Raw genomic sequence first — 27,128 nt, 5'->3', positions numbered from 1 at the left:
TGAAATCGGAGCTGGGGCGGTGTTGTCGCAGAGAAGTTCCGACTGCTCCTTGATGAGACCTTGTGCTTTTTTTTCCCGTAAATTTTCGCCCGCCGAGCGGAATTATGATATTGGGAATCGGGAGCTTTTGGCCATGAAGTGGGCTTTTGAGGAGTGGCGTCACTGGCTTGAGGGGGCCAGACATCAGGTGGTGGTATTGACTGACCACAAAAATTTAATTTACCTTGAGTCTGCCAGGCGCCTGAATCCTAGACAGGCGCGCTGGTCGTTGTTTTTCTCTCGGTTTAATTTTGTGGTGTCGTACCTACCGGGTTCTAAGAATGTTAAGGCGGATGCCCTTTCTAGGAGTTTTGAGCCTGACTCCCCTGGTAATTCTGAGCCCACAGGTATCCTTAAAGATGGAGTGATATTGTCTGCCGTTTCTCCAGACCTGCGGCGGGCCTTGCAGGAGTTTCAGGCGGATAGACCTGATCGTTGCCCACCTGGTAGACTGTTTGTTCCTGATGATTGGACCAGTAGAGTCATCTCTGAGGTTCATTCTTCTGCGTTGGCAGGTCATCCTGGAATCTTTGGTACCAGGGATTTGGTGGCAAGGTCCTTCTGGTGGCCTTCCCTGTCACGAGATGTGCGAGGCTTTGTGCAGTCTTGTGACGTTTGTGCTCGGGCCAAGCCTTGTTGTTCTCGGGCTAGTGGATTGTTGTTACCCTTGCCTATCCCGAAGAGGCCTTGGACGCACATCTCGATGGATTTTATTTCGGATCTGCCTGTTTCTCGGAAGATGTCTGTCATCTGGGTGGTGTGTGACCGTTTCTCTAAGATGGTCCATCTGGTTCCCTTGCCTAAGTTGCCTTCTTCTTCCGAGTTGGTTCCTCTGTTTTTTCAAAATGTTGTTCGTTTGCATGGTATTCCTGAGAATATCGTTTCTGACAGAGGGACCCGATTCGTGTCTAGATTTTGGCGGGCATTCTGTGCTAGGATGGGCATAGATTTGTCTTTTTCGTCTGCTTTCCATCCTCAGACTAATGGCCAGACCGAGCGGACTAATCAGACCTTGGAGACATATTTGAGGTGTTTTGTGTCTGCGGATCAGGATGATTGGGTTGCTTTTTTGCCTTTGGCGGAGTTCGCCCTCAATAATCGGGCCAGCTCTGCCACCTTGGTGTCCCCGTTTTTCTGTAATTTGGGGTTTCATCCTCGATTTTCCTCCGGTCAAGTGGAATCTTCGGATTGTCCTGGAGTGGATGCTGTGGTGGAGAGGTTGCATCAGATTTGGGGGCAGGTGGTGGACAATTTGAAGTTGTCGCAGGAGAAGACTCAGCTTTTTGCCAACCGCCGTCGTCGTGTTGGTCCTCGGCTTTGTGTTGGGGACTTGGTGTGGTTGTCTTCTCGTTTTGTCCCTATGAGGGTTTCTTCTCCTAAGTTTAAGCCTCGGTTCATCGGCCCGTACAAGATATTGGAGATTCTTAACCCTGTGTCCTTCCGTTTGGACCTCCCTGCATCCTTTTCGATTCATAATGTTTTTCATCGGTCATTGTTGCGCAGGTATGAGGTACCGGTTGTGCCTTCCGTTGAGCCTCCTGCTCCGGTGTTGGTTGAGGGTGAGTTGGAGTACGTTGTGGAAAAGATCTTGGACTCTCGTGTTTCCAGATGGAGACTCCAGTATCTGGTCAAATGGAAGGGATACGGTCAGGAGGATAATTCTTGGGTCACTGCCTCTGATGTTCATGCCTCCGATCTTGTCCGTGCCTTTCATAGGGCTCATCCTGATCGCCCTGGTGGTTCTGGTGAGGGTTCGGTGCCCCCTCCTTGAGGGGGGGGTACTGTTGTGAAATTGGATTCTGGGCTCCCCCGGTGGCCACTTGTGGAATTGAACTTGTGTGCATCATCCCCTCTGTTCACCTGCTCCTATCAGGATGTGGGAGTCGCTATATAACCTTGCTCCTCTGTCAGTTTCTTGCCGGTCAACAATGTAATCAGAAGCCTTCTGTGCTTGTTCCTGCTACTAGACAACTCCCAGCTAAGTTGGACTTTTGTCCTTGTGTGTTTTTGCATTTTGTTCCTGTTCACAGCTGCTGTTTCGTTACTGTGTCTGGAAAGCTCTTGTGATCGGAAATTGCCACTCTGGTGTTATGAGTTAATGCTAGAGTCTTAAAGGAATTTCTGGATGGTGTTTTGATAGGGTTTTCTGCTGACCATGAAAGTGTCCTTTCTGTCTTCCTGCTATCTAGAAAGCGGACCTCGATTTTGCTTAACCTATTTTCATACTACGTTTGTCATTTCATCTAAAATCACCGCCAATATATGTGGGGGCCTCTGTCTGCCTTTTGGGAAAATTTCTCTAGAGGTGAGCCAGGACTGTCTTTTCCTCTGCAAGGATTAGGTAGTTCTCCGGCTGGCGCTGGGCATCTAGGGTTAAAAAACGTAGGCATGCTACCCGGCCACTTCTAGTTGTGCGGCAGGTTTAGTTCATGGTCAGTATAGTTTCCATCTTCCAAGAGCTAGTTCTCATATATGCTGGGCTATGTTCTCTCGCCATTGAGAATCATGACACGAACGTAACGGGACCGTGCCTGCTCCGGGTAGCGGCGGTGCCCAAGAAAGGATTAGAAGAGAGATAGATTGTGCTGAGTGAGAAACGGGATCACGCAAAGGAGAAATACCAGTAGGAGTCGTGCTGTAAGACCGAAGCAACATCCTACTGAGGCGCACTACCGGTGGCCGGAACGCCGAGGGAGTAGAATAACATTCAGCTTCAAGCAATACTCCAAACAGCGGCAGGGCAGTCAGTCTCAGGCGGGCTGTCTAACTCAAATCACCTATGAAGTCTTGGGAGGCAATTGCGGGAGAGGGGCGTCTCTAGGGTCCCGGAAGAACTCCAGGCCTACCCGTCAAACGGGTGCCGTTCCTACCCGAACCTCAGGGAGGGACGGAAGATTAGCAGAACATCATCTAGTCGAGTTGTGAGGGAACATCAGAAACAGACACAACAGTTGTGGGGTACTTTCCGTAAGCACAGCAGGGAAGGACTACAACACATAGCGCTAGGGGGAAGGCACAGATTTCCTCCTGTGAAGAGAACTCTGGAAGTGCCATTGGACCGGCCGGACTTGCGCAGCCTGGTGAACCGTATTCTGGACTGGGGACTCAGAGATCTTCAGTAAAGAGGTAAAGAGACTGCAACCTGGTGTCCTCATTATTTACCGCGACCTGCACCCCACAACTGCACCGTTACAACACCACTTATTGCACCGGATGTCCCCCACTGACAGACAGGGCCATGGACCGGGTCTAGCCACCGTGACAACCCCAGGACTGAGACCCAGAAGCCCGGCTCCGGGTACCCCTAGGCCCTGCGGCGGTGTGGGGGCGCTCCAAATCTTGGCGTCACGAACAGGATCTACTTAAGCCTGAAGAATCAGGTCATGTGTGCCTTGGAACTGTGAGTTACTGTGCTTGGACTGTATTATGTTGCAAAGACTGTGTCCCGACATTCCCCGCCAAAACCGCCGCCATTATAACACTATGTGGCGCGCAGGGAGCATGGGGCGTGTCCTCGTGGGCGTAGCTTGGAAGAATGGCGCGAAGATGGAGCCCGCCCCTCACCGTTATTACTATGTCCAGAGAATGTGCCCATCAAGGAGAAGGGCCCGCCTCCTAGTGTGGGATGGTGGAGGAGAGGAAGGCCGCCCTCCAGACGGGGAGGGGCAAGAACTGCTGGAGACCACGAGGAAGAATCCGATTGGCAGCATGGAGCGCGGAAGCCACCCCGGAGAGGGAGAGGAGACCTGTGCCAGGTTCTACCAATGGGAGCCAGCGGAGTCTTTACCAGGCTGCATCACTAATCAGGAAATCCTCGGGGCGGAAGTGGAGGAGCTGTGCCGGCAGTTCCGGAGTCTGTGCCAGCGAGCAACCATCCCTGGCGAGGGGCCGCACCAGGCATCGCTCTCACCATCGACTACAGAGGAGACCGACACCGGAGATGCGGCGGGAGCAGGTAACGGCGCCGACCTGGGCGTGGCGATTGAGGAGCCCCTATTGGTGGATGTAGACTCGCCCCCACCACGACCACCCGGACAGGTGTGTAGCCGCATTGAATGCGAGAGGCCCTGGGAAACTCTGCAGACGGCCGATCGCCCCCTACAGCCCATTAAACAACCCACGCAGCTCCAGGGAGAATGGGTAACCTTCAAATGGACCCGCGCGGCCACTACCAATCTGATGGGGTTCCCAGGGGATGCCCAGGAGGAGGGGGAGAGTGTCGAGGTCATCCACCAGAGGGAATACCGCCAACGGCTGTGGCAACAAGAAGAGGAGTGGGCCCGCAAGAAGGAGCTCCGACGTCAGGCTGAGCGGGAGAAAGACCTTCAGAAGAAAGCCCAAGTTAGGCAGGCTACTGAGGAGAATTGGGGTCCGCAGCGATATGGCGTGGTCAACACCTTCCGGATGCAGGGAGGTTGGGACTTTATTAAGGAGCCCGGTCTCGCCTTGGAAGTGTTTGTAAACCGGCGGGATGTAGAGGCGCATCTCATTGAGGGACACCCAGGCCGGGATCTCTATCCAGGAGACCGAGTTAAGTACACCCGCCACTGGGGGGATCAAGGGTGGTATGCCTTGCATGTACGTAAATACAAGCCGGAAGTGACATTACCACCCCCTGATGATTCCCCAAGACCTGCGGCCATTCCCCCGATCTCCCTGTGTGCCAAGTGTCTGAGGACCATCACTCCGAGGAGAACCGTGAGTACCCAGACCCCTATCCAGGGTGCAGATGCCCTTTATGTGGTGGCGGGAGGAGGGCAGTACTCACGGAGGCCGCCCCCAGACTTAAAAGAATAAACCTCGATACCATGAATCTGTAAATAGTTACTGTTTTCTGTTGGGCTGCTAAACCCGTTCAAGGTAAACTCTTAAAGGGATCCCTTTGTTGACCCGGGATCCCTATTGTTTGTTTTTGTTACCAAAAGTTTTGCACAAGTTTTAAAAAAAAAAAAACTGCTGAATCATGAACAGTGCATGATCCGAACTCTTTTGTATATAGTTTGCACCTTATTAAAGGCGCTCCCTACTGGTTTTACTTAAACAAGGACTCTTTGCGAAGATACCGCACTGGAACCTTTGATGAGTATGGACTGGTAGCTTGAGAAGATGTGCTACCTCACAGAGATTTGGTCCCCTCTTAAAGGGGATGTTCATTTGTTGCACGTAAATGGTGATATTGCTTTAAGACCGATAGCAATAATGTCAATGGAAGAAAATGCTGATAATATTTACATGTAAAAGTTATATGTATGCCATTAGTTAATTGTAAAGGAATGCTGATAATGTTCTCTGAAAGAAAAAGTAAAAGGAAGTAATGAGAAAGTTTAATGTTGTGAAAAGAAGATAGTTGATAATGTTGATAAGAAAAGGGGGGGGATAGAAGGTAAACCCTGCGTTCCCCATCGAAAGTTAGTAATGTGTTACTAAGGACAAAAAGTGAACCCGTAAGGGTTAGTGGGTGAGTCCTTATAGGAGCCAAGTAGAGCCGGCTCAGTGTTCTCAAACTGAAAGGAAAGTCATGTTCTATACTGTGTATAGTAGTTGAAAAGACAGTAGGCCCTGGCTGAACGGGACGGTCCTGTAACAGAAAGGAGAGGCAGTAGGTCTGGTGCCGATAGGACAGGCGGTCCTGCAGATCCAAAGTAGGAGAATGAAAAAGTTAAAGTGCCTTATAATGTGATTATAGGAAGGTCTTTAGTGGATTTAGAGTGTGAGTCCTTAAAGGCAATGTTAACTTATTGTTCAACAATTTTGCACTTAAGTAGAATGCCCGGTTGGGTAACAGAAGTAAATTATAGCATGTAGCTATGATATTTTTGCCATGTTTGTAACGTTCAAGTGTCCTTACCTCCCATAAAGGGAAGCCTGTTCAAGTATACGTATTGTTATTTGCACTCAACAAAATTGTATGTCTTTTTGCTAAACTTGTATTGTTGTTTTCTTCCCAGTCCCGGAGTACTGTGTTTAACCAGGGGGGAGTGCAGCGCCCCAGAGTCCTGGTCGTTGCAGTACTGTGGCTCCGCCACTATGGGGAGCTATGGTGCGTCCGATGGCACTGAAGGAGTTCACCTGATCAGGTATCACAGACACCAATACATTTCACAGCCGGGCCTCCGGGGGGAGCTAAGGGTGCTATTCATTAGGCCACTCCCCACCATAGTGGGTAAACTGGGGGTCAGGCAGGAAGTTAGATCAGAAAGCTGACTGGGTTGGAACCAGGCAACACCTTGTGGCAGAGGGTGTTGTAGGGGAAGATACAGTAGGGTCTCTGTCAGGGGTGGGATCCTGACAGAGGCTTGGCAACGAGAACGAACGTAACGGGACCGTGCCTGCTCCGGGTAGCGGCGGTGCCCAAGAAAGGATTAGAAGAGAGATAGATTGTGCTGAGTGAGAAACGGGATCACGCAAAGGAGAAATACCAGTAGGAGTCGTGCTGTAAGACCGAAGCAACATCCTACTGAGGCGCACTACCGGTGGCCGGAACGCCGAGGGAGTAGAATAACATTCAGCTTCAAGCAATACTCCAAACAGCGGCAGGGCAGTCAGTCTCAGGCGGGCTGTCTAACTCAAATCACCTATGAAGTCTTGGGAGGCAATTGCGGGAGAGGGGCGTCTCTAGGGTCCCGGAAGAACTCCAGGCCTACCCGTCAAACGGGTGCCGTTCCTACCCGAACCTCAGGGAGGGACGGAAGATTAGCAGAACATCATCTAGTCGAGTTGTGAGGGAACATCAGAAACAGACACAACAGTTGTGGGGTACTTTCCGTAAGCACAGCAGGGAAGGACTACAACACATAGCGCTAGGGGGAAGGCACAGATTTCCTCCTGTGAAGAGAACTCTGGAAGTGCCATTGGACCGGCCGGACTTGCGCAGCCTGGTGAACCGTATTCTGGACTGGGGACTCAGAGATCTTCAGTAAAGAGGTAAAGAGACTGCAACCTGGTGTCCTCATTATTTACCGCGACCTGCACCCCACAACTGCACCGTTACAACACCACTTATTGCACCGGACGTCCCCCACTGACAGACAGGGCCACGGACCGGGTCTAGCCACCGTGACAACCCCAGGACTGAGACCCAGAAGCCCAGCTCCGGGTACCCCTAGGCCCTGCGGCGGTGTGGGGGCGCTCCATGCAGCATTCCAAGAACACGCATAAAGGCTGTGAACAACTGCATGTCCTAGGTAAAATCCACCATCCGGCACGAGATGTCTGGCAGCATGGAGGAGCTTGTGAAGCATCTAGTCCAGGTCCAACAGCAGCACCAGCTCCCCAGTCAACAGTAGCAAATGGTGCAACAGGAGACAAATAAACTGTTGGCACAGCAGCTTCAACAGCAGCAGCAGGCGCTAATGCTGCAAATGGAACTCCTCACACAGGCGGTTCATGTGAGGCCGGCAGTCTCCTCCCCAACTCCAGGTGTTGACTCATATATCCGTAAAACGGTAAAACAAGCCATACAAAAAATGACCTCGGGGATGATGTGGAAGCCTTTCTGACTGTTTTCGAGAGGGTGGCTGAATAGGAGAAACTTTTGCCAGAGCAGTGGAAGAAGCTGCTGGCGCCATATTTGTCGGGAGAACCTCAAAAAGTGTATTATGACTTAGCAGCATCTCCTTTTCTGGCTCCCGATATGGCTCCCAGCTTCCAGCATCGCACTGGACTCCCGGCAAGGCGCTTAGGGCGTGTTCTCTCCGAATATTAAAGGCACAGTGTGTGCACTCTGGAATTGTCCCCAGCCTATAGCAGGGATGCATTAGGTATTTAAGGCACCCTCCTCTTTAGGAAGGTGCCTGAACAACTTCAGTACCTAGTGTTTCTCTAAGCTACTAGTCCATTGTTAGGTCTCTATTTCTGTATCCATTCTGTGATCCTGCACGAGTACCTGACCAAAGATCCTGAGCCCGTGTTGTCTAAATCTGCCATCCTGTCTGATCCTGAACTCATTCTGTCCGAACCAGCACCAGTACCCATACTGCCAGTAATCCTGGTCCTGTCCTCCCTGACACTCCAAGTCCATACCTGCATTCCTGGCTCCTGGGGTAAGCTGCTGCAGTACTACAATGGTCCGAGATGAAAAGTGAGGAATAATTTTGTGGTAATAGTTAGAAAATCCCCAAAATCACTGAATTGCCCTAATGCTAACAGGACGCGGCCATTTTAGAACTGAAGACACTCTCAGGATCTATTTTCAAACCCATGTCCGGGATTATATATTCAAGGAAAGGCAGATAGAACTGTTCAAAGACAAATTTCTCAAATTTAGCATAGAGGTGATTCTCTTAAGGTCTTTGAAATACTTGGGGAACAGCCCTCAAATGAGAAGACAGATCTGAAGAGAGGACCAGGATATCACCCAGATAAACCACCACATATATGTAATTCTCGAATTCTTGGAAGACCGCTGGGGCATTACTGACCCTAAACAGCATAAAACGTTATTCATAGTGACAGTCCCGGGTGTTGAAATCAGACTTCAACTCATCTCCTTGGCATATGCAAATTGGTTTGTAGGTAGGGATGAGTGGACCAGTGGAAGTTCGGGATCTGGTACCTGACCCGAACTTTATTCCAAAGTTCAGTTTGCATATCAGAATTTTACATGAACTTGAACCAGAACCCGAACCCCATTGAAAACAGTTGAGATACAAACTTTGAGTCAGGGTAACAAAAAAATTCTCTCTCTCATTGCAAAGGACTCTTACATTTCAAAGGACTTCCAGGTAAAGTCTGTGTTCAGTGTTTAACACCAGACACTAACTGTTCGGTACGAATGATGAACTTTAAGTTTGGGTTCACACATTTCTACTTGTAGACTCCTCTCAGATCAAGCTTGGTGATGATCCTGGCACCCATAAGATGATAAAACAATTCGGGATCAGTAGCAATGGATATTTGCTTTTAATCATGATCTGGTTGTGACCTCTAGAATCTAAACAAGACTGGACAGTTCCCTCCTTTTTTTTAATAAAGAAGTACCCAACTCCTGCCAGTGAGAAAGACTTCTGACTGTTAAGCGGGTGGCAGACCCAGCAGAGTAGATGGTATCACTGTCGGCCGAACTGGACGTATAGGGACAAGACACCTCTGACGACACCGTATTTATTCTTAATTATGCCAGACGTATTATTCAGTAGGCTCAGGGGCATGAGCTATTATGGGGACTGGGAGCTGCAGATGGGACCATTGAAGATCACAGCTGGGGTTGTCGAAATCACTCCAGAGGGTGTTGATCCAGGTGGGGAAGACAGCCACAGTAGAGGAAACTAAGGATTTAATCTGGCACACCCATTACCTGTCTAGAGATTCTGAGCTTGTCCTGTCTAAACTTTCCATCCTGTCGAAACCTGAACCCTTTCTGTCTGAACCGGCATTGGTATCCATACCACCAGTGATCCTGATCCTGTCCTGCCTGTCCTGCTTGACACTCCGATTCCATACGTGCGTCCTTGACCCCTGGGGTCAGCTGCTGCAATACCAAGGACTGCCCTGGAGTGGTGCCTGCAGCACAAGCCTATCCTTGCAATCAATGGTTCTACCCAATGGTTACACCCCTCAAGAGTGGCTCAGTGGGTCCACACTCAGCAGTGTGATACCAGTTCAGTGTAAAAGATTTGGTGAAAGGTCCTCTTCAGCTCATTGTGCAGCTAGGAATAGACAGAGCAACACATAAGTTATAGAAGACAAATTGTGCAAAATACACAGTATAATGAAACCCAATTATAAAAGGTAGAAGATAACAAGAAGCTGACTTCAAGGAAATAGATGTGACTGTGCTAGGATGTCGTTGCACTGACCTTTAAAGTTGATGCTGTGTCATTCACTACACAGATTTTTTTTCAATTTTTCTCAAACCTGCAAACAATTTTGCATTGTATTACTCCTTCTCTAAAGAATTCTTGAAAGTGCATTCTAACCGTGCTCATATTTTGTAAGCGTGTAATAAACTAGAATATTTTTGTATAACTTCCCCAAATAATAAATTAGATTTTGCCAAAAAAAAAGAAAACAATCATTACCAACACATTTCACATTTTAGCTTGAAGTTCTAACTCTTGGGATGCATTGTGATTATTTAGAAGTCTATTCTCTGGCAAATGCAGAAGCGAACCTTAAACTTGGTAAACAAGTAGACAATGTGGCCCAAGGTAATTACTTGGCAAAAATGTTCTTGCTCCTATCCAAAATAACTTAGAGCTGTACGGCATTTATTTTAGCTCCCTCAGATAAGCTCCTGGCTCCTACAGCTTAGTAAGAAAAGCAAATAAAAAAAATGAATGATCATTAAAATTGGATAGACTATTTCAAGAAAATTAGGAAATGCATACTTAAAAAGGTAACGTTTCTCCTTATGGAGAGTGACATACCATCTCTGGCTTGTCAAGGTAAGGAGGCTTATTCGCCGTGCAATGCTCCTCTGGGAATTTGGCTTTAATCCTAAGTCATATTGCACGACTCGTTAAAGGGTTGATTGTGATTTGTAGGATCGCTACTTCCAACAGGTGGCGCTATAGAGTAAAGTCCTCTTTTTCTCAGAAGAGGCAATTTGCATACTTAAAAAGAAATTTACATTTTTAGGGCAGTCGCAGACTGCCTCAGATTCTCTCTTTTGAGGAATTCGGGCTAATTAAGCAAGTGACACTCTGATCAAACTCTGATCACAGTGTGATCCGATTCCCTCGGATGAAGAGAAGATTAAAAAAACAATTCTCCATCTTCTCCATTCTGCACTCAGATGTCATCCAAGTGCCCTCCGATGATTTCCATGGACTAATTGACTCATCAGATTAAACTCGGACATGCAGTGATTTTTTTTTGGACAGAGGAAAATTTGTGTAGGGCCCCGTAAACTAAAATTGGTCTGAGTGTGATCCAATATTTTGTTGGAACACACTCAAAGTGAAAATATCCACTCATCTCCACTTGCCCTAAGACACAATTCTAAATGTACCCTGATGATTATGTTTGACAAGTGTGACCAACCTGTCAATCAGTTTTCCAAGCGATGCTACAGATCGCTTGGAAAACTTTAGCATTCTGCAAGCTAATTACGCTTGCAAAATGCTAAAAAAAACCGCGAAAAAAACGGGAAAAAAACGCAAAAAAAAAAATGCGGATTTCTTGCAGAAAATTTCCGGTTTTCTTCAGGAAATTTCTCCAAGAAATCCTGACGTGTGCACATACCCTAATTGTTCAGCCTGTCTGTGGTTGAATGGGCAACAATGAATCCCTGGGATCCTATGATTGAAACATATTGAAAAGAGAAAGCACACAGCAATATAATTATGCCATGATGCTAAGGTCCAACAATCCACAATCCCCCTAAGTGCAAAAATAAGCAGTATGTTTCCAACATATCACCCTACACAGTGACCCTCAAATCCTTGCAGATCAGTATGTGGAGACATGCTGCTAGTCCAATAAAGAACCCTGTTTCAAACTTTATCCTTCTATATGGATTCTGGTTAATCTCTTTTTGTTTGCACTTTTGGGATTCTGGGTTTGAGTGTGACCAGGATGTTATCTGTGTAGAGTTTGTGTGTACTTTTCACTTGTATTTCACTTGTAATCTCTTTTGCAATCCAATCCGGAAGGTTATTTGTATTTCCCCTCTACTCACTTTTGCATCGAGAGATTAGTGAGGCAGCAGAGGTGATGTTACAGATGCTGATACATGATAAGATTGGTAAGTAGCATGCACCTGTCCCATCCATAGTGCACAATACCTGCTGATCGATACATTTCTCAATGTGAAAGTGACCCTTTAAGGCAAAATGTAAAAACAACCTTAATTATTTTCATATTACTCACCAGAGCACATAAAACGATTGGCATTTCCTATGTTCTATAGCTTGATTTTTATTCAGAAACTTTGTTGTGTAGACTGAGACAACATCAGCAGAGTCATGTCATTTTTACTAAAACGCATAAGATTTAATGATAAATCACAGCTCTACTATAAATCTATACACACAGGTAAGCGGTATTCTCATTCAATACCGAACAAGGGTCTCTTGACCCCTGACCTGCCTTATGCCGTGGTTCGGAACGCTCAGAGCCACACATGTGATGCCACCTCCTTGCTGACAGTGAATCTAGGTAGGAGGCAACATGGGGGCTCAAGGACTTCTGTTCTCAGGATGTGAATCCCAGCAATTTAGGAAATATTCTCTATTATTATAGGTTTGATACAATGTGTAATAATTCTATTAGGATTAAGACAATCTTGCATCTATTCTAGAAAAATCTACTGTTGATCATAAGAAATAGGGCAGGACTTACTGACCATTAATTAATATGGTAACAAAACCAGGCAACATATCAGATACACAAAGGGGGGGTGAAGGCACAAAATAGTGCGAAAACTACCCCCTGCTTAAAGCGAAACCAACTCCATAAATAACATGCAAAAAGGAGAAGACTAGGAGCAAATAGGTGTAAATATAATACAAAGTACTTTATTAGATAACACACAAGTTACATGCTTAATAGCAAAATACATAAAAACATATTAGCAACACATAGAATGCCCAAGGATGGGAATAAAAGGAGGGAGACACCCCCGGTGTGCGCTGTTAAAGGAGATCACCACATGCTAACATACAGTGTATAAAGGGTCTGCTGCTATATATCCAAAGCTATCTATGGTAGCATAGAGACGCCATGTGGCGATTAGAAAGGTATTTAGCTGGCAGCACTTACCCAGGAAGGGATCTCCAATGCAGGGCACACCGGGTGGGATCCACAAGACGCACCCCCGACGCGCGTTTCGCCCGCTGAAAGGATGGCTTTCTCAAGGGGAGATAGAGCCGAAAGTGCATGGTGCCCCTTAAGTACATCCGGTCGATGCACGCACAGTATGTCATCCAATAGGTGTGAGCCGTCGGTACCGGCATATCCGGCGCCTGCGCGCGCCCCGCACCAAGCCCGGCGCCCCAGACTGGCGTCACCCACCGCGAGCGCGCCTGGGAATGAACCCAGAGCGCACGCGCGGGGGGCCGAGACGCCGCCGAGACGACGGACACAGGAGAGGGGCACAGCGCAGGCGCACTGCCGTGTACCTGATAAGAATGGGTCAGTAGTAGCGGGATGTATGAGCGCATGCGCGCACCCCGGACCAAGCCAAACGTCACAGCAGGCGTCATGCCGGCGGGCGCGCCCGGAGGTGGGAAACCCCAGAGCACACGCGCCCAGCATATGAGACGCCGCTGCAACGAATGGCAGGACAGGGCATGCAGCGCATGCGCTCCACCGCAAAATACAAGCCCAATATAGGCAAGCACTTAATGCAACACCCAGGGACATAGAAGTAGATGAAATGAAAAAAGTAAAAATTATATATATACACCAATGACCACACATATACGCTAAGCCAAATGTAATGTATCATAGAGACAGAAGCATTATGTATAAATAGATAAAATATTAAGTACAGAAACTTCTGAGCCATACAGCAAAGCGAAAAAAACCAAATAGTCCGTCAAATGTTGATTGAGACGATGGTAATACTGTGGTCAATGGTGGAAGCAGCTTGGATGAATTCGGATCCTATGAACTAAAGGGCATCAGGACATCAGCCCTAATATTGTGATAAAGAAAAATACAAAAAGAGAAATAGAAAAATGTTAAAATACAATAAAAACAATACAAAAGGATCCCAGATGGGTATCCACTCCAGGGGGAAGATGTTACGGCCAGAGGGTAAAGAGTAAGCACACAAAAAACTACTAAAATATAATACAATATGTGTAGGAGCAACAAAAGAACACTAGATCGCAAGGACCATTTTATATTGATGAAAAAGGATATCAGAAATATATATATATACACTAAATGGTGCCGCCACGAGACGCCCATATGAGTATACTTAGAGGAAAGAGGAAAAACTTAAATACTCATTCAGTCCCTTAGGTACCATTGTATCAATACGAACAATCCAACCAGCTTCACGCTGGGCGAGCACTTTTTTTAATTAATTAATATGTAAGCTCACCATGGTTCATTAGATATCACATTTCACCGCTTCGTCACTTTAAGTAATTTCTAAAACACTTTTAATTGGGGTGAACATAATAGATGAAGAACAGTTGTAGAAAATACATTACATGTTGCTTAAGTGTCATGAAGAAATATACCCCTGACTTCTCCAAGAGATTGCGCGTAACGTGCCTACAAGCAATGTGTTACAAACTAATTAATGTCTATTGATCCATTTTGGTAATACAAATTCAACTGGCTTTTACCTTCATCTTACCATATAACTCCATATGAAGAGTTATTCTTAATGTCTTGTAGAGATCAGTTATAAAATGACATCAGTGAAGGTTGCAAGGAAGGTCATTGACATATGGGTCATATGGGTCAATATAGTGTCGTTTGTGCTACCAAGGAGAACATAGATGCCAATCTCTACCATGTGGCTTACCTCAGGTTCTCCTGTGCCAATCCCAAGTGACATCAAACATCTGCACAATTACTTCAAATTCAGACATCTGTGAAATATGGTCTAGTATGAATTGTGGTTTCATGACCAGTTGCGAGTCTTTGACCCGAAATCCACAGCCTTAGAGGCATATGACACCGTTGAGGTCGGGGAAAGCACAGGCAGTGTCTAAAAATATGATGACATGTTGAGTTTAATTCTTCAGAATAAAAATGCATATCAATGAGTTTCCATAATTAAGAGCTATAGACACACAACGCGTTTCAGGCACAACTGGTCCTTAGTTGCAGCATCTGGTGAATTCAGGTCATGAGATTTGCGGCCAGTCCGTACATTTTGTACATTTTGTTCCATATTCTAATCACTTTTAATGGATGTCTGATTTCAGCCTTATTAATATTTATTTTTTACAGTAAGGTAATAAAGGAATGACTGTTGGGGCGTTGACTGCTAAAGACTTTAGGATCCCATTTATAGAGATTGGTCAAACGCCCAGAGATTATACATTTATCACCTATCCTATTTTGCCATTTATTAGCTTTACGTATCGGATATTGGTTTAGCTGCTTTCACCCTTCATACTGTTTCCTTACATGACGAATTGCATACATTTTAGCTGGACAATATGTGCAGAAGGTAATCTTTCCCATGTATAACACTACATTTTTTTTACCTCTGTGTTCTCCATTAGGGATTGCCACAATTTTCACCCAAAAACCTCAGACAGTATTTTAGGTAAAGTTGCATAAAAAAGCCACAAAACTCGCACTTATAAATACACCCAAATTGTGTAAAAAGTCGATGGTGTGGGTTTCAGAATGATGTGCACAGTTGGTGATTAACGAGTTATATCTACGAGCATCAAGCAAACAATGACTCCCTATAAGTTAGTAGTCTTCTCCAAACTTTGCTCTTGACTTGGGATTATGCAAGCATGCAAGGTGCTGAGTGTGATTGTCTCTGGCTCTCTGCTGTGTCACCCTCTTGATCTTTCATTGATAGTATTCCCATGCTTGACATAGTCCTGGCTGCTGAGATTTCTAGATCTATTTGGCCCAGGAATGAGAGGAGAATCCAGTCTTTTGCATACACCATCTGATTATGTGATATTAAGCGCATAATCAGTTGCCATAGTTGCCATATTTGGCAACTTTTCAGGATTCTTGCCCTATACAAAAGTTGAGTGCACCATAGAAAAATGTTTCCATAGTCATGCATATTTCCAAGACCAAGTACCGGGGCGCATTGATCATAGTCGTGGAAAGTGCGGGAGGGGGTCCGCCAACTTCAGTAGCTATCTCAGCTAGATGTGCATCCAAGGTCACACATTCAGTTGAAATGTATTGCAGCAAAGGGAGCTACTGGGTCCCTGCACTGTAATACACACTGTCCGCCATTCAGAGACTGGCAGCTAGCATCAGTTAGTAAATCACTGGTGGGCATGGCAGTGATGATATTCATTGCCCCTTGCTTGCACACTGAAGTGAGCTGCTGGCCTTGCTATAAAAGTGGACGCCACAAGTTGAGGGAGTAGGGGAAGGTGAGCAAAATAGTTTTTTTTTTTACATTTGTTGGAGAACAGGGACATTATTACTGGAAGAATCCCAGGATAAGGTGTATTATACCAGGATGGGGGACAAATATTACTGGAAGGGGCCCAGGATGGTGGTGCATTAAATCAGGATGGGGAACATATATTACTAAGAGCCCAGGATGGGGTGCATTATGCCAGGATTTGGGACATATATTAATGGAAGGGGTCCTGGATGGGAGACATTATACCAGAGAGGGGCCTAGGATGGAGGACATTATACCAGAAAAGGGAGACATAATACTTGGAAGGGGTCCAGGATGGAGACCTTATACCAGGATGGGGGACACACATTGCTGGAATGGGACGAGGATGAGGGACATTATACCGGGAAAAGGTCCAGGATGGAGGACAATATCCTTACAAGGGGCATAGAATGGGAGACATCTAATAGATGTACTTTTTTGGGTGAATGCGGGCTGCTTTATTTAGGCTTGGTGGGGTCAATATCCATGGCCCCTTAGCAGCCTGAGAATACCAGCCCCCAGTTGTCAGCTTTAGCTTGGCTGGTTGTCAAAAATAGGTTGACCCAATGCTGTTTTTTAAATTATATATTTAAATAATCAGCTTCTCCTGCTATCACTGTTATTAGCGGCAGCAGAAGTAGGCTTATGGGAGTAATATTCCCATCAGCCACCACCTGCTGTTTCTGTTATCAGTTGAATATAACTTTCATCATTCTCCCTTGCTCGTGTTGATCGCCAGCAGAGCAGGGGAGAATGATGAGAGCCATCTTCAGCAGTCGGTGCAAGGGAACAGCGCTAACTGTACCACTTCTTCTCAGGTGCCGGTGCGTGTGGTACTGATGCGACACATGGGTGGCACACGGTTGCCACACGTGTGCTGCAAGTATTACACACATGGACACATGGACACACAAACACTGACATCTACGGTACTGTTTTTTTCCGACTTGTGAAACTGGCCTTAGATTGTTAGATTTTTAGGGATTGTTCAAAATTGATATTCTCTTTAGGCTTTCCATAGCTCACTAAACTACATATACTTCTACATCTACAAAAGGTTTCTTCACAATCTTCCTTTGCGTTCACAATTTACCCTTGAATCCATATTTCCTGACCTTTTGCATAATAGAAACTGAAAGTTAGTAGACATTTTTTATGGCTTTTCTGCAGTATAAGGACCATTACTATAAGCAAGAAAGTTTGGGTCACCTTTTATCATTATTGTACAATGGTTGGAAGTAACTTAAAGGAAGAATAAAGTAGACATGCCTACAAAAATTCCCAGTAACGATACGGCCTACTCCGTCTGACTCATATTTATTTTAGACAAGTGGTGTCATGTATCCTATTTTTTGAAGGAAACCTCACAGGCTCTAACCCTGAGTATTTATATATTGCACATAGCCATTCTTATTCGCTTTGTTAGACTATCAGTATGACCTTGAGAAGAGAACGGCTGAACGTGGAAACTTGGTATCTCGGATAAAACCAGCTAATTGAGCTTTACAATCTCTACTGTGTAAGGACGGATCATAGCCAAGGTATTATAAGCTGAAGTATGTCTCATGAACTGTATGTAAAATCTACAGTTTCTTCCCATTTTTTCCCTTGCCTTAGTATTCATTACATTCACGTATTATTTTTGCTAGTTTTGATCATTTTTGTGGATATTTTTATATAGTAAACAAGCTAGAATGTTGCCAGCACACAATTATAGCATTCATAAGCTCCTTATTGTAGAAATCTACCTCCCTTCTCCCATCTCTGACTTTTATGGCATTACGGCATAGTCACAGGATATGCTATGAATGTCTAATAGATGCTGGTCTCATCTCTGTTACCTTCACCCTCCTCGAAAATGTCTGGGACCGCTGTCAGTGCAGAGATCACCGAACACGCACAGCTTACTCCATTGACATTTTTGGCATGGTCTCACAATATGCTATAAATGTTTAGTAGAAGTAGGTCTCACTTTTGTAACCTACACTAGGCTGCAAGTCCTCCTGACAAAGTCTAAAAAGGTTCTTTGGGCTTCCTTTTCTCAAACCAGTCTGCATCCTGTATGTTGTATTAGGCCAGGCCAACCCCTGTCCGTATGTCAGTGCTGGAAGCAGCGGCCAGGCTCACACACACCTCCCATTCACTATCGCAGGCATCCACTCAGGAGCAAAGTTTCCTCACAGATCTTCAGTGCTTGACCAACAGAAGATGTCTCTTGTACTCAGTGGGATGAGGGCTGGGTCTTGGCTCTAGACTGATGTTGTCTGGGCTCCAGGTTTTGACCAGTGCAAGTCTGGTCTTCAGGCCTTGACCAGAGTAGTCTGGGTTCCAGAAATTGCTTGGCACTACCCATGTTCTGCTTCCTTCCAGGCATGCCACAACATGCTGGTTTATGCCTCCTGCCACGTCCTGCACCCCTGCCTTAGCACCTTCCTTGATGCATATCCTGGTCGTCCCTTCTCTTGGCTCCATATCCTCTCCCATTTTGGCATGCTTGCCTTTTATTCCTGGGAATCATCATCAAGATCACCTGACCCGGCGCTCCATCCACACTCTTCTCTCCTGAAACTCTCCCTCTGTCGGTCAGTTCCGCAGGGTCCCATTTGGACAGTAGGTGGCTGTCCTCATGCCCAAATGCCACACATCAATGGAATTATTATCCTTTATATCAGGGGTGGTGAATCTTTTTTCTGCAAAGGGCCATTTGGATATTTATACCATCCTTCGGGGGCCATACAAACTCTGCCCACAAAGTGTATCCTGACTCTGGCACTGGTTTCAGGATGTAATCTTTCATTGCATGCCCTTCAACATGTTAGGGCATGTTAGGTTAGGCTATGGGTTGAACTAGATGGACTTAAAGTCTTCCTTCAACCTTAATAACTATGTTACTATGTTGAATGTTCAGTAGTGAACACTGCATGTGTGTGCTAACAGAGCAAGAAGAAATTAATGAGATTGTGGCAATCAATATACAGCTCCCTGCCCAAGAATGCGGTCCCTGAGAATCTACTCGGGGGCCTACGCAAGGAGCACTATTTTTGTGGGAGGAGTGTGCGAGTTGTAAAAACAATGTATCCCGTTTTTCTGTCCTCCTGGGCTGGGATGTATGCAGCATTATTCGGGCATTTTATGGGAATGGTTTGTGGGTATTATATTATTATATTGTTTGAATGCTATATGGTACATCATATCCAGCAAAGCATCAATAGCAGAAAGTACCGCATTGTGTCCCGAGAGATTTAAGTTACTCCCCTGACTTCTGCTGCCTTAGACTCAGTGTGAGAAAGATCTCCATAAGAGAAAGGACCATTAAAAAGATGAATATGGTACAATCAATGTAAAGCCATTTCGATGCTGCCCTAGTCTGCCCTCCTCTGCTGCCATTATCCGAGACGGATGGAGAGAAGCTCATCTGCCGACTGTCATGTAGAAGGAAGTTTCATCATCTGTAAATAAAAGGTGAACATAATTAAAATCGATAGAGACATTGGTAATTCATGCACATACAAATGTATGACATTTACCGAGAAATGATGAGCAGGCAAATCCATTCCTAGAATTTGTACAAGGATTATGTGATGCCATTTATTAGTTTTCCTCTTTATATGCGGTGCTTTTATTTGGTTAAAAAGTGTGCGAAAAAGATTGTATCCGTATACATAGCAGATTTTAAACATCCACAGCTTCTTGCAATAAAATAATGTTATAAAATAGCATGCTTCTATTAAATGATGAAAAGAAATCCGCACTTATTATCATTTGTGCCTTGCTTCTTCCAGCTTTTATAACATTAACCCCTTAAAGAACAAACAACTTTTTTTTTCGTTCTTTCGTGTTTTTCCTCCCTTTCTTCCAAGAGTCATAATTTTTTTTTATTTTTCCATCGCTATATAGCCTTATAAAGGCTTGTTTTTTTTTTTTGCAGAATGAGTTGTACTTTTGAATGACACAATTAATTGTATCATGTGATGTACTGAAAAACAGGAAAAAAAATTAAGTGTGGCAAAATAGGAAAAAAAAGTGCAACTCCGCAATGTTTTTTTTACTTATTTAGGCTATTTTCACACTAGCGTCGTGCGCTGCACGTCGCTATGCGACGTTGCAGCGCAGTGACGCATAGTGTGGAAGCGCCGCACAACGGGGGCAGCGGATGCTGTTTTACATCGCATCCGCTGCCCCATTGTGATGTGCGGGGAGGCGGGGGCGGAGTTCCGGCCGCGTATGTGCGGTCGGAAAAGACGCTATCGACGCACAAAAAAACGTTACATGTAACGTTTTTTTTGTGCCGATGGTCCGACACAACACAACACACGACGGTTGAAACGTGTGGCAATGCGTCACACTGCGTCGCTAATTCAAGTCTATGGAGAAAAAACGCATCCTGCAAGCAATTTTCCAGGATGCGTTTTTTCTACAGAACGACGCATTGCGACGTGCAGTGCACGACGCTAGTGTGAAAGAGGCCTAAAGGTACCTTCACACTAAACGATATCGCTAGTGATCCGTGACGTTGCAGCGTCCTGGATAGCGATATCGTTGAGTGTGACAGGCAGCAGCGATCAGGATCCTGCTGTGATATCGCTGGTCGTTGGTTAAAGTTCAGAACTTTATTTGGTCGTCAGACCGGCGTGTATCGTTGTGCTTGACAGCAAAAGCAACGATACCAGCGATGTTTTACAATGGTAACCAGGGTAAATATCGGGTTACTAAGCGCAGGGCCGCGCTTAGTAACCCGATGTTTACCCTGGTTACCAGTGTAAAATGTAAAAAAACAAACACTACATACTCACCTTCGCGTCCCCCGGCGTCCGCTTCCTGCACTGACTGAGCGCCGGCCATAAAGTGAAAGCACAGCACAGCGGTGACGTCCTTGCTGTGCCCTGCTACTGCCGGCGCTCAGTCAGTCAGTCAGTGCAGGAAGCGGACGCCGGGGGACGCGAAGGTGAGTATGTACTGTTTGTTATTTTACATTTTACACTGGTAACCAGGGTAAACATCGGGTTACTAAGCACGGCCCTGCGCTTAGCAACCCGATGTTTACCCTGGTTACCCGGGGACCTCGGCATCGTTGGTCGCTGGAGAGCGGTCTGTGTGACAGCTCTCCAGCGATCAAACAGCGACGCTGCAGCGATCGGCATCGTTGTCTGTATCGCTGCAGCGTCGCTTAGTGTGAAGGTACCTTTACTGAGTTGATTTTACAGGAAAAATGACCAGGCATTATGATTCTCCAGGTCAGTACGATTAAGCAGATATCAAACAAGTAAAGTTTTTGTTTTATTTAAGTGGTGAAAAATTACTTGTGTTGACACTTTATGAAAGCCATAACAGTTTAAATCTTCGGAATATGGGGCGGGGTGAGAGCTTGTTTTTTATGCCGTGAGACATTGTTTTTATTAACATCATTTTGACGTATATGCGATGTTTTGATCACCTGTCATTTCATTTTTTTGGTTGTTGCAGTGGCCAAAAATTGTAATTCTGGTGGTTTCATGTATTTTCTCATTACCTTGTCTATCAATATGATTAATTTATTTTATATTTTGATAGATCGGACTTTTATTAACACAGTGATACCAAATATGTGTATTTTTTTTCATAAATTTTAATGGGGAAAAGGTTGGTGATTTGAGCTTTTATATTTTTATTTGTTTCATAGTTTTTTTTAAATTTTCACTGTATTTTACCCTTTAGGACACTTGAACCTGCGATCACTTGTGCTATGTAAAGCAATTCCACAGCCTTGCTTTATATAACAGAAATCACGGCCTCCTGCGAACGCCAGCTACATGCTTTCTTTCACAGGAGGACAGTGATGACAGACACAGGGGTCTTTGGCAGACCCCCTTGCTATCATGGCAACACATGTGTCCTGCAATCGCATTGTGAGAGCGCCGGTGAGAGGAAAGAATGGTGCATCCTCCGCCGGTGTACATTAAATGCCGCTGTTACAGGTTGACAGCAAAATTTAACAGGTTAACAGCAGAGGGCAGAGCTCCGCACAATCTGCTGCTGTTAGAGGCAGATGATGGCTGATTATCACAGCCATCATCTGCCGGGAAAGATGTGGACTCGAGGTGAGAGCCCACGTCAAAGGTAGGGAAATGAAGGACATAAACATAATTTTTACAATTTGATTTCATTAAAAGTTTTGCACTGATTTCCTCATATAGCCACATGAGTTACCGAGGTCGGACACACAATCTTTAATTTATATGATTTGTTGGGGACATGATTTTGTGGCACTTACTATTATACAGGTATGACAGGTTCTCCATAAAAACATCTTTACTTGAAATCCTTAAATAAAACTGTAACATTCGATAGCAGGCAATACACTTTCGCAGCAATTTTTCTATATCATCAGAGGCTTTCTTCTAATAATTAATATGCATGGCATTTCAAAGGTATTGATATTATACACTAGTGTCAAAGTACTTCTCAAGCTTTCTAGCTCTGATGTTCACTTCCTTTATCTTCCACTATAGGAGTACCTTCATGTTCTCTTCTGCTCAGAATTGAAGTTCCTATCTTCCAGGACCGGCTACCATGGTTTCCTTTGTAGCCCACGCCGTATTTCTACCTTGGGGAACTATGCCTCCCACATCTGAAATGTACTCATTGCAGGTGGATAGTAACCTTCTTAATTGTCTTTCTGCACACTGGCTATTTGGAAATCAGTTGCTGGTAGACCATGATCAAAACCTAGCTATCTTTAATTCATCTGAGCTAAACACACTCCAACTTGTGGCCTTTTCCTAAACAGCACTGCTTCTTTTTCCTTCTGAAGCTGCTCTGTTGTGATTTTGCTTTTTGCTCCCTCTAGTGGTCATTAGTGATTTGACTCTGGAGCGTCTGTCTTTTTCTATATCCTCACCTGGGCCGTTAGTTCAGGGGCGTTGCTATATAAGCTCCCTGGACCTTCAGTTCAATGCCTGGCATCGTTGAAATCAGAGCTAATCTGTTGTGCTCTTGTCCTCTGATCCTGGTTCCTGTTTTTCAAGCTAAGTCTGCTTCTTTGCTTTTTGCTTTTGCTTTGTTTGGTATTTTTGTCCAGCTTGTTCCTATCTGTATCCTGACCTTTGCTGGGGGCTCTGGGGGGCTGGTGTTCTCCCCCCGGACCGTTGGACGGTTCGGGGGTTCTTGAATCTCCAGCGTGGATTTTTATGGGGTTTTTGTTGACCAGATAAGTTATCTTGCTGTATTCTGCTATTGGTAGGCTGGCCTCTCTTTGCTGGACCTGGTTCATTTCTGTGTTTGTCATTTCCTCTTGCCTCACCGTTGTTATTTGTGGGGGGCTTGTATCTTGCTTTGGGGTCCCTTTCTCTGGAGGCAAGAGAGGTCTTTGTTTTCTTCTCCTAGGGGTAGTTAGATTCTCCGGCTGGCGCGAGTCATCTAGCGATCACCGTAGGCATGATCCCCGGCTACTTCTGGTGTTGGCGTTAGGAGTAGCTATTTGGTCAACCCAGTTACCACAGCCCTATGAGCTGGATTTTTGTATCTTGCAGACTTACACGTTCCTCTGAGACCCTGTCCACTGGGGTCATAACAGTATGCCAGGCCTTGATTTCAAGTGTGGACCAGCTTGCCGCTCGTGTGCAGGGTATACAAGATTATGTTACCAGAAATCCTAGGTCTGAACCCAAGATTCCGATTCCTGAACTGTTTTCAGGAGACCGATTTAAGTTTAGGAATTTCAGGAATAATTGTAAATTATTTTTGTCCCTGAAACCTTGTTCGTCTGGAGACTCTGCTCAACAAGTAAAAATTGTTATTTCATTCTTACGGGGTGACCCTCAGGATTGGGCTTTTTCGTTGGCGCCAGGAGATCCGGCATTGGCTGATATTGATGCGTTTTTTCTGGCGCTCGGTTTACTTTATGAGGAACCCAATCTTGAGATTCAGGCAGAGAAAGCCTTGCTGGCTATGTCTCAGGGCCAGGACGAGGCTGAGGTGTATTGCCAAAAATTTCGGAAATGGTCCGTGCTGACACATTGGAACGAGTGTGCACTGGCCGCTAATTTTAGAAATGGCCTTTCTGAGGCCATTAAGAATGTTATGGTGGGTTTTCCCATTCCCACAGGTCTGAATGATACCATGTCCCTGGCTATTCAAATTGACCGGCGGTTGCGGGAGCGCAAAACCGCAAATTCCCTCATGTTGTTGTCTGAACAGACACCTGATGTGATGCAATGTGATAGAAAAACCGCAAATTCCCTCATGGTGTTGTCTGAACGGACACCTGATTTGATGCAATGTGATAGAATCCTGACTAGAAATGAGAGGAAAATTCATAGACGCCGGAATGGCTTGTGCTACTACTGTGGTGATTCTACACATGTTATCTCAGCATGCTCTAAACGTATAGCTAAGGTTGTTAGTCCTGTCACCGTTGGTAATTTGCATCCTAAGTTTATTCTGTCTGTAACTTTGATTTGCTCACTGTCATCTTATCCTGTCATGGCGTTTGTAGATTCAGGTGCTGCCCTGAGTCTTATGGATCTCTCATTTGCTAAGCGCTGTGGTTTTATTCTTGAACCATTAGAAAATCCTATCCCTCTTAGGGGTATTGATGCTACGCCATTGGCAGAAAATAAGCCGCAGTATTGGACACAGTTACCATGTGCATGACTCCTGAACACCGCGAGGTGATACGTTTTCTCGTTCTACATAAAATGCATGATTTGGTTGTTTTGGGGCTGCCATGGTTACAGACCCATAATCCAGTCCTTGACTGGAAGGCTATGTCAGTGTCTAGTTGGGGCTGTCGTGGTATTCATGAGGATTCCCTGCCTGTGTCTATTGCTTCTTCTACGCCTTCGGAAGTTCCGGAGTACTTGTCTGATTATCAGGATGTCTTTAGCGAGTCCAGGTCCAGTGCATTGCCTCCTCATAGGGAATGTGACTGTGCAATAGATTTGATTCCAGGCAGTAAATTTCCTAAGGGAAGACTGTTTAATCTGTCGATACCTGAACATACCGCTATGCGTTCATATATCAAGGAGTCTCTGGAGAAAGGACACATCCGTCCGTCTTCTTCCCCTCTTGGTGCGGGATTCTTTTTTGTGGCTAAAAAGGACGGATCTTTGAGGCCTTGTATTGACTATCGGCTTTTAAATAAGATCACTGTCAAATTTCAGTATCCTTTGCCGCTGTTGTCTGACTTGTTTGCCCGGATTAAAGGTGCCAAGTGGTTTACCAAGATAGACCTTCGTGGTGCGTACAACCTTGTGCGCATTAAGCAAGGGGATGAATGGAAAACCGCATTCAATACGCCCGAAGGTCATTTTGAGTACTTGGTGATGCCTTTTGGGCTCTCTAATGCCCCTTCAGTTTTTCAGTCCTTTATGCATGACATTTTCCGGAACTATCTGGATAGATTTCTGATCGTTTATCTGGATGATATTCTGTTTTTTTCTGATAATTGGGACTCGCATGTGGAGCAGGTCAGGATGGTCTTTAAAATTTTGCGTGAAAATTCTTTGTTTGTCAAGGGCTCAAAGTGTCTGTTTGGTGTACAGAAGGTTCCCTTTTTGGGGTTCATTTTTTCCCCTTCTGCTGTGGAGATGGACCCAGTCAAGGTCCGAGCTATTCTTGATTGGACTCAGCCCTCGTCAGTTAAGAGTCTTCAGAAGTTCTTGGGTTTCGCTAACTTCTACCGTCGTTTTATCGCTAACTTTTCTAGCATTGTGAAACCTTTGACGGATATGACCAAGAAGGGCTCCGATGTGGTTAATTGGGCTCCTGCTGCCGTGGAGGCTTTCCAGGAGTTGAAACGTCGGTTTACTTCGGCGCCTGTTTTGTGCCAGCCTGATGTCTCGCTTCCCTTTCAGGTTGAGGTGGATGCTTCAGAGATTGGAGCAGGGGCCGTTTTGTCGCAGAGAGGCCCTGGTTGCTCTGTTATGAGACCTTGCGCCTTTTTCTCTAGGAAGTTTTCGCCTGCGGAGCGAAATTATGATGTGGGCAATCGGGAGTTGTTGGCCATGAAATGGGCATTTGAGGAGTGGCGTCATTGGCTCGAGGGTGCTAAGCATCGTGTGGTGGTCTTGACTGATCACAAAAATCTGATGTATCTCGAGTCTGCTAAACGCCTGAATCCTAGACAGGCCCGCTGGTCATTGTTTTTCTCCCGTTTTGACTTTGTTGTCTCGTATTTACCAGGTTCAAAGAATGTGAAGGCCGATGCTCTTTCCAGGAGCTTTGTGCCTGATGCTCCTGGAGTCGCTGAACCTGTTGGTATTCTTAAGGATGGTATTATCTTGTCAGCTATTTCTCCAGATCTGCGACGTGTGTTGCAGAGATTTCAGGCTGATAGGCCTGATTCTTGTCCACCTGACAGACTGTTTGTGCCTGATAAGTGGACCAGCAGAGTCATTTCCGAGGTTCATTCCTCGGTGTTGGCAGGTCACCCAGGAATTTTTGGCACCAGAGATCTGGTGGCCAGATCCTTTTGGTGGCCTTCCTTGTCTAGGGATGTGCGGTCATTTGTGCAGTCCTGTGGGACTTGTGCTCGAGCTAAGCCTTGCTGTTCTCGTGCCAGCGGGTTGCTCTTGCCCTTGCCTGTCCCTAAGAGACCTTGGACACATATCTCCATGGATTTCATTTCTGATCTTCCGGTGTCTCAGGGCATGTCTGTTATCTGGGTGATATGTGATCGCTTCTCCAAGATGGTCCATTTGGTTCCTTTGCCTAAGCTGCCTTCCTCTTCCGATCTGGTTCCTGTGTTTTTCCAGAACGTGGTTCGTTTGCACGGCATCCCTGAGAATATTGTGTCAGACAGAGGATCCCAGTTCGTTTCCAGATTCTGGCGATCCTTTTGTAGTAGGATGGGCATTGACTTGTCGTTTTCGTCTGCTTTCCATCCTCAGACTAATGGACAGACGGAGCGAACTAATCAGACTTTGGAGGCTTATTTGAGGTGTTTTGTCTCTGCTGATCAGGACGATTGGGTGACCTTCTTGCCGTTAGCTGAGTTTGCCCTTAATAATCGGGCTAGTTCCGCCACCTTGGTTTCGCCGTTTTTCTGCAACTCTGGTTTCCACCCTCGTTTTTCTTTGGGTCATGTGGAACCTTCTGACTGCCCTGGGGT

The sequence above is a fragment of the Ranitomeya variabilis genome, chromosome 6 (genome assembly GCF_051348905.1).
Source record: "Ranitomeya variabilis isolate aRanVar5 chromosome 6, aRanVar5.hap1, whole genome shotgun sequence".
NCBI classification, from domain to species: domain Eukaryota; kingdom Metazoa; phylum Chordata; class Amphibia; order Anura; family Dendrobatidae; genus Ranitomeya; species Ranitomeya variabilis.
Note: the sequence above shows the minus strand (reverse complement) of the source record.